At 43.7% G+C, this 8,952-nt stretch overlaps 1 pseudogene across 1 annotated transcript; it reads right to left on the bottom strand.

The window, feature by feature from the left end:
- Positions 1–698: 698 nt before the first annotated feature.
- On the bottom strand, positions 699–8,280 carry LOC307058987 (glutathione peroxidase 6-like; annotated as a pseudogene). The gene is made up of 4 exons: positions 8,194–8,280; positions 6,216–6,369; positions 1,684–1,853; positions 699–905 (listed from the first exon to the last, which is right to left on the bottom strand). The product of its transcript is annotated as a glutathione peroxidase 6-like (transcript).
- Positions 8,281–8,952: the final 672 nt, after the last annotated feature.

Raw genomic sequence — 8,952 nt, 5'->3', positions numbered from 1 at the left:
AGAAAGAAGGAACATCCCTGCCCAGGTGCCATGACCTGAATGCACTAAGGGACAGGCACCAAGGAAGCTTTCTGGTAGGGTCCAACCCACAGGGGCTTTGGGATCCACCATCATGGAGATGCCCCACCTTTCATGTGAGTTGAGGTTTCTGCTCTCACTCTGCCTTCAGAGATCCTACAAGAGAACTACAGGTGTCAGGGAACTAAAGGAAAACTAACTAGGGAGAGGAAGAGTTTAACGTTGCATGCCTGTCTTGGAGGAGGGAAGAGGCTATTAAGGAGATCTTAAGAGTCTTGCTGCCAGTTTCTGTTTTCTTTAAACCTTCAGGATGTGGAAGATGGGTGTCAGAACTGCCGGAGATTACTTTCTTAGGGACATGGGTAGTCCAAACCATCTACCTGTAATATGATTTTCCTTTGGAATGGAGTGGAATAAACTTGATACTTTGGGATCAGACAGTTGGGAGATAGGTTTTCTTTCCCTTTATCTCCACACACACACACACACACACACGTATTTGGACACACACACACACACACACACGTATTTGGACACACACACACACACACACACACAGGTATTTGGGCCGTACAGGATGTTTTGGTCATGTGGAAGCTGGGTAGGATGGATCTGGAGCAAAGATGGATCCTTAAATGTGTTCTTAAGGTAGGAGGCAACTTCTGATTATCTGGCCCTTCCTATTTGCTTTTGAACTGCTTCATGTACTCCAGGATGTCTGACTTGACTGTGCTGATGGAAGCCCGGTGGAACCAGCACATGACAGGGACTCCATCAGGCTCCACCAGGAACTTCTCAAAGTTCCAGCAGATGTCATGGACCTTCATGGGCTCCCAGAAGAGTTGGCTTGATGAGCCAAAAATATCAGAGGTTGGAGGGCAAGAGTTCTGGAGCAGAGATATGGAAACAGCAAGACAGTTTTTTTTCTGCTTCTGTGTGGTCCAGTCTTATCCCTACCCCTAGAAATTCTACTCACCATTATATATCTCAGTATATTAACTACTTGACATGCTCCTAACGAACCACAGACATTTCAATGCATCACTACCAGTACAATCAAACAACCAAGAGCTAGAGAGTATGATAGCAGATAGAAAAATTTCCTCCTTTCCCTGTCTCTCCCTCACTCCCATGATTATATCATGGTGCTTCAATGAAAGACTATCTTCTGTTTTCTTTGGTAAGTCATAACATTTCTTTAGCTTCAGTTTCTTTAGCTGAAAAAAAGGGGTCCTTCCATTCTGGGCTTATGTGGTTCTAACACTCTGTGACTCTAAAGTTAATTACCACATGACACTCTACATATCTATTTCTATGTTTTTCTCTCTGATTAGATATGAATTCCTTCAGGGAAGAGATTATGCCCTATTAATATTTGTTAACTCATTGTGTAGCACAGTTCTTGCACACAACCAGGGATTTTATAAATGATTGTTGAATGAATGAATCATTACCATTCTGTAGGGAAGGTCAGTCTATGTTAGAGCAATCATATGTTATATGTTTCCTCTGCTTGAAGCTAAAGCCTCACAACAGATATTGCCATGATCCGTGAACTGAGCATTTCTTTCCAAGGAGTCCAAACTCAATCCTAGACTTGAGCCCCACACTTTCAGGGCATCTCTACCTACCTGACCAATCCTTGCCAGGTTTATGTTTGCTTACCTTCAGGAAGCTAAAGGCCTTCTGTTCTTTTTCTCCATTCACATCCCCTTTCTCAAAGAGCTGAAAATTGGGAACAAAGCCACCACCTGGACGTACATACCTGCAATGAACCAGAGTGTTCCTGAGAGGATCCAAATTAAGAAAAGGATGGATAATAATGGCCACCACAACTTAACCACAAAAGGAAATTAGAGGTAAAGAAAGAGAGGCCGTAGACAGGGAAGGTGAGGAAAGAGGTCTTTGGGAATCAGGACTTCATGCACAGGCTCCAATAGGAGCCCTCCTTTAAAAGCACAGATTGGTTAGTACTCTGTGTGTGTGTGTTGGGGGGAGGGGGGGTTCTGCTTGATTCTGAAGAGAAGTCAGATTTAAATGCCATTGCCTTCCTTAGTTGATGGATTGATTGATTGATCAAAAATTTTTTAAGGAAAGGCAAACAAAATGGACATGCTACCCCCTTCCTCTCACTATGCCCCATGATGACACAACCTGACACTCCAGTCACCTTCCCAGGAGCACTCTTTGGTGCTCTAACCTGGGAGTTGTTGAAGGAATCAGTGAGATGCTAAGCTTAGCTCCAGAGCATTCTCTACCTTTTTTTCAGTTCCAGTGACATAACTGATGTCATTTCCTGGAACACTCACTGGGATTCTAGGCTACAAACTCCAAACTGCTCTTTACCACTGCCAGGAAGCTTTCCAACTCTCTGCCTGGACTTGTACCATTATTTCCAACTTTAGCCATTTTCAGTTCAGATTTACTGATTCCATGACCAGCACTAGCCAGTCCTATTCAGACTCAGCTCTATCTGCTGGCATCTCCCCCAAGGACCTCTTCTTAAAAGGAAGTGCCTTCTTCTTTTTATATATTTATTCAGTTACTATCCCTCTTATCTTTAGCCATCAAGAATATTTCCTTCCTGTTGCGGAAATACCTAGCAAACTTTGGTTCTAGTCCTTTGGCAAGTTCCTTAAACTCTCAGTGTCCTCATCTGGAGTAAAATTTGAATGAGATGCTCTTTATAATTCTCATGAACTAGTTTAATAAATTATAGCACAGCAATACAATGGAAAACTATATCTTTTTTTTTTTTTTTTTTTTGGTCTTGTTCATTTTTTGGCTGCATCACGTGGAATGTGCGATCTTAATTCCCCATCCAGGGATGGAACCTGTGCCCCCTGCAATGGAAGCACAAAGCCCTAACCACTGGACCATCAGGTAATTCCCTGGAAAACTATATCTTAAAATGAATGAGGAAACTCATCATGTGGTGATACGGAATAATGTCAAAGATATTTTATTATGTTAAAAACCACTGTGTGGAATCATTTGTGTGTGTGTGTGTGTGTGTGTGTGTGTGTGTGTGTGTGAAAGAGAGAGGAGAGAGAGAAACTGATTTGCTTGCATATGCATTAAAGATTTATGCAGGGACTTCCCTGGTGGTGCAGTGGTTAAGACTCAGAGCTCCCAATGTAGAGGGGCTCAGGTTCGATCCCTGGTCAGGGAACTAGATCCCACATGCATGCCGCAACTAAGAGTTCACATGCTGCAACTAAGGAGCCCACGTGCCTCAACTAAGGAGGCTGCCTACTGCAACTAAGGCCTGGAACAACCAAATAAATAAATAAATAATAAAATAAATATTAAAAAAAAAGATTTATGGAAATGTACACCACAAACTGATGACACTGGTTGCCCAAAGGGAAGGGACTGTGGAAGATTTCACTGTAAAGCCCTTTTGTACCTTTTAAATTCTGAATCTTGTGACTGTATTACCTATTCAATAAGTTTAAACTAAAACAGATATAAAAGCAGATTTACATTCCATGGAACTTCTGTTTACACCTCACAACTTTTTAAGCTTACCATATTTTTCAAGCTTAACTTTTTGAAGGGAGGAAAATCCCCACTTGCTAAATGATACTAAACTGTTGTTTAGCCTCTTATAATTAGATCCTGAGATTTTTATACAAATTTAAAAAGTAGTCTTTAGCTTTTCAGGTTTTCCCTAGAGTTGATTGTACATAAAAATAATAAATATAATGTGATTCCCAAATTCTTTTAAATGTCTTGATCTTTTCAAAATCTGTAATTTGAGAGTATCTTTTTACGTACAATTTCAACATTAAATTGAAAAGGTCCTTAGCTTCTTTTGGTAAATGTGAATCATTTGGTTTTTGTTGTGCTTTGGTGGAGGGGGTATTTTAATATAATTTTTGCCTGAATCAAGCAGTCCCCACTGTCTTAGTCCATTCAGGCTGCTAAAACAAAATATCAGACTGGGTGGCTGGTAAATAAATAAATGAGAAATTTATTTCTCGCAGTTCTGGAACTTGGAAGTCCAAGATCATGGTGCCAGTACGGTAGGGTTCTGAACAAGACCTTCCTCCAGGTTGCAGACTGCCAACTTCTTCCTGTGTCCTCACATGGTGGAAGGAACTGGGGAGCCCTGTAGGGTATCTTTTGTAAGAGCATTAAGCCCATTCGTGATGGTTTTACCCTCATGACCTAAGCACCTCCCAAAGGCCCCACTTCCTATTGCCATCAGATTGGGCATTAGTTTCAATATATGAATTGTGGGGGGGACACGAATATTCAAACTGTAGCACCCCCTGAATGTTAATTTTCAAATATCAAAATTTGGTGAACCGGGACTTCCCTGGTAGTCCAGTGGGTAAGACGCTATGCTTCCATTGCAGGGGGTCCCGCGTTCGATCCCTGGTCAGGGAAATAGATCCCGCAAGCATGCCACAACTAAGAAGCCCACCTGCCGCAACTAAGGGTCCGAATGCTGCAATGAAGATCCCGCGTGCCACAACTAAGACCTGGTGCAGCCAAAATAAATTAATTAATTTTTTAAAAATTTAGTGAACCATATATCTTAGAAGTGAGATTGCAATATGCCTAAATTTAAGTGGTGTTTAAAAAGGAGAAAATTGTTGGATTTCTTATTATTGGAGCATCATTAAGACAAATTGATAGGACTTTATATTTTTGATCAGTTGACTAGATACTGATGTCAATATGTGAAAAAATTTCTTAAAATTCGTTCATGTATTATTTTGATCCATTTTTTGGTGGCACTGGTATAATTAATCTTTCGAATTTATCTTGAACTTCTTTAAAATGCTGAAAATAAAGTTCTTGGCATGTCAAAAACTGCATCTATCTCTAGTATAATCCATCTAAAACTTTAACCTTTTCTGAATCAGCAGGAATTCCAAACTCTTTCCCATGAGTGCACAAAGAAAATGGAAAATCCACCTCAGCCACCAAAGGTTGAGCCAAGTTTGGAGAGATGAAGCATTTTCCCAAATAGCTCTCACTCCAGTTAAATACTATGTAGATAGTAAACTACACTTCCTCTTCTCTGCCATTTGGAGGTGCCTGCGGAACCCAACGGTGTTTTCCAAAAGATCAAAGATCAATCCTCTTTCCTGTTACCAGAAGTCACCAGTGAGAAAGGTAAAATCAGCCCCTGAAAGCTAGATTCTGGCCTGGGAGTCACAGCTAGGGTTTGGTGTTCTCCTGTTGAACATAAACAGTTTCACAGAAGATCAATATCGTACAAGTGACCATGATGAATCAAGGCAAAAACAAGGACCACTCCATAATCATGTTTTTTTGTTTTTTTTGTTTTTGGCTGCGTTGGGTTTTCGTTGCTACGCACAGGCTTTCTCTAGTTGTGGCGAGTGGAGGCTACTCTTCGTTGCAGTGTGCGGGCTTCTCATTGTAGTGGTTTCTCTTGTTGCAGAGCATGGGCTCTAGGCACGCAGGCTCCATAGTCGTGGCTCGTGGGCTCTAGAGCGCAGGCTCAGTAGTTGTGGCGCAAGGGCTTAGATGCTCCACAGCATGTGGGATCTTCCCGGACCAGGGCTTGAACCCATGTCCCCTGCATTAGCAGGCAGATTCTTAGCCACTGCGCCACGAGGGAAGCCCCTTAATCATGTTTCAACCACACAAAACATGAACATTATCCAGATCACAAAAATGACCAAGCATCATCCTATTCTTACCAATCTAAGTGATTGCTGTTTCTTTACCCTTGCTTTATTCCTCCTACTCTGTAGATATGATTTATTAAGATTCCCAGTCACTTAACTGTGCCCATTTCCTGACAGCATCCAATCCAGAGCAAAGCTTCAATTCCTTGAACCCTTCCCCAAATCACCTAACACAAGCTGAGATCCTCAAGTCCGTTCTAACATCTTCTTACTGAGAGCCCCATGGTTGTCTACAGTATATGTTTTCTCTCAGAACATCGAGCAACAAACTCAACTACAGATATGTTCCTGGTGGTCTTTGACTAAATCTTTGGGAGAATGTTCGCTATCACATCGGGAGGTAATTCTCCTGGCATTCTAAGGAGCAGAGAGCAGTGGCAGGATTTAGGGGAATAGAGTCACATGATCACCTACCCCCCCCCCAATCCCCCTGCTTCCTCCTAAAAACAAAATAGCAAAACCTTCTGGAATTAGAATATGGTCATCTGACAAAGCTAGTTCCAAGAGAGGTGAAACATGAGTTCTTACCAGGATACTGAGCTGCCAAGCCTCAATAGGTGGCCACATTGACAAAGAGGACATGCTTGCCCGCATACTGCTTGAACTGGATATACTCCTCGCCATTGAGGATGAGGGCTCCATACTCATAGATGGTGCCTGTCACCCCCTTATAGCAATCCATCTGGAATGTGACACAAATAACCATAATGATGCAACGATAAGACAAACAATAATCCCCAATATCTGTGGACTTTTTTTAAACTCTAAGAACTGAAGAGAATTTTCCAAGTGATATTTTTAGTTATGGCTAATGCCACAGGTAGAACTTATATCTTCTAACTTACAATCTTTTTTTTTTTTTTAATGGTGGGACAATCACTTTATAATCCTCTTCCCATTCCTGGAACATGAACACAATTTCCCTCCATTCTCTGACCTACAATTTACCTGCACTCTCCTCCACATCCTAACACCGCATTCCAGTCATCCCACCCCTTCTCAAATATTCTTAACAGACTTTGGCAGAGTTTCTCATAACAGAAATATGTTTTACATAAATTTCTCATCTATGTATTCTTACAGTGTAATTTCCTTCCCCCAGAGCCCAGCAAATAACTTGTTCCTCCTCTGGATCCCACTGAAGGCACTTTCCAGAGTTTTGTTGGTGGGAGCTCACTGGTACCTACAGAATTCATCCTTGACACCCCTTTCTTCTTATCTCTATGTGAAACAGGAAGCAAAGGGAAGAGACATCCTATGCACAAGCATGCCAAGGGAAAGAGCGGACCGGACCTGGAGCAAAAAGCTAAAATGCTGTTATCTGAGGAGAGGGACTCCTGGAGATGTGGGGAAAAGGCATAGAATTTTAGAGTAATTTAAGTGAGTTTCAGTTACTCTAAAATTCTATGTACATAAATTTCTGCCCCATGCAGTGAAGGAATTGCTTGTGGGTCAGCTCCTGTGGGGAGAGTGGGGCAGAAAACTCTTTTATCATTTTCTAAGCCTAGTAGTTCTGTCACTAGGATACCAGGCATAGCTTCCCCTTCACTATCCTTGGAGAGAAGGAGGCTGACGCAGGGCAGGCACGTTCCCTGTGTTCCATACATCCATACACATCTGTGCACAGACATTAATCCAAATATTTGAGAGTATTAGCCTAAGAAAGCCACCATGAAAGGGTTGTCATCTATGTGCCTGCATTCTCTTTTGCATTCATGCTACCTCAGCTCTCTGCTGAAGAGTTTCTAGCATTTGCCTTTCTTTCTAGTACAATTTTTTTTAAAAAGTGGAAATAATCCTGTGAACTGTCATCTGTGTGCCTCCATTTTCCTTGTCTTCATGCTGCCTTAGCTCTGGGCTCAACAGCTTCCAGCTGTCTGTCTCACACATGGATATCACCCTGTGATCCAAGCTTTGTTTCCAGGATGCCACATCACCTCCCCTGAAATTAAAATTGGCCAGCAACTCTCTGGGCCTTTTGTGTTTTATTATTCCCTGAAAAAAAAAAAATAACCCTCTCCCAACCCTAAAACTCCTTAGGGCACATTTCAGCACCAGCTTCTTTTCCACCTGCCCCGGGGTTTCACCCTCCCCAAGAGCAACCAGTTCAGCTTCCCTCTAATACAGGTGCTACTTCATGTCCTCTTTCCCGGACCCGCAATGGTGCCTGAGGTTCCGGACCAGAGTGGAGGGGACGGGCTCTGGGGTATCAAGCGGCCACCAGGGGAAGTGGCAAAGAGGAACGCAGCGAGAGCAGCCTGCGTCCTTCACCCACTTTCGGCCCAGTGACCCACCAGGCTCAGAGGAGACGATCCACGTAAAGAGAGTTTAGGAGAGCCTCTGCCTCACAGGACAGCAGTGGCAGTGGCAGGTGTCAGTTTGGAAGGGCTGGGAAGACGGATCTCGTCCTTTGTAGAGGGGGAGAAGGGAGAACTCCTTGCATCCTTGGCGGCCAATTTAGTCATCACGTGCTGAGATCCGTCTGGGTTCCCTGCGGGACACTCACCTTCATCTGTTGCTGCTTCGGGGTCGGCTGAGCGAAGCCGACCAGGAACAGTGAGAAAAGACAGTAGGCCCAGAACTGCGGGATCATGGCTCGAACTAGGAGTTATAGGCAAGCCTCAGGTCCCCAGGGATCTCGGCTCCTTTTGAGCCCCTGGCAGGGACCAGTTTGAAGATGCGCCCTCCAATCGCAGAGCAGCATTAGCACACGGGCAACCCCCCCTTCCCCGCCACCCCGCTCTCCCTCCCCTTTCTTCTTCCTTCTCTCCAACCTCCCCTCCCCTCCCCCTCACTCCTCCGCCCACTCCTGCAAGACCTGAAGGCTCAGCGCACCCAGTGCCTCCGGGTCAGGCCACCCGCTGGTGTTCTGGCGCCCCGTGCTCTGGCAGGTGAAGGCGGAGGATTCCCTCTTTGGAACTTGAAGTACTGTCTCTACCTTCTCCAGGCAGTTCCTAGGTGCTGGCTCTGCATCCAGGAAGTAAAGGCACCACCACTGAATCAGAATCTGCTTTTTAAAATTAAGATCCTCATGTAATTTACACACAAGCTAAAGTTTAAGAAGCATCATCCCAGATGACTATTAATCCTTTGTACTGTCCCCTCAGACATTCATCACTTAGTCAACAGCACACTGTATTTTCTAATTATGAAGTCCAGATGTGGGGACCTGCATGTCTCAGACCCTTTGCCCTGAGATCTGTCCCCTGGAGAAGGGCTTGTTAATGCAGGAGTAACACAGATGACGGATACACATTCACAGGGG

The sequence above is a fragment of the Hyperoodon ampullatus genome (genome assembly GCF_949752795.1).
Source record: "Hyperoodon ampullatus genome assembly, chromosome: 10".
In the NCBI taxonomy this organism is placed as follows: domain Eukaryota; kingdom Metazoa; phylum Chordata; class Mammalia; order Artiodactyla; family Ziphiidae; genus Hyperoodon; species Hyperoodon ampullatus.
This window is presented reverse-complemented; position numbering and strand designations above follow the sequence as displayed.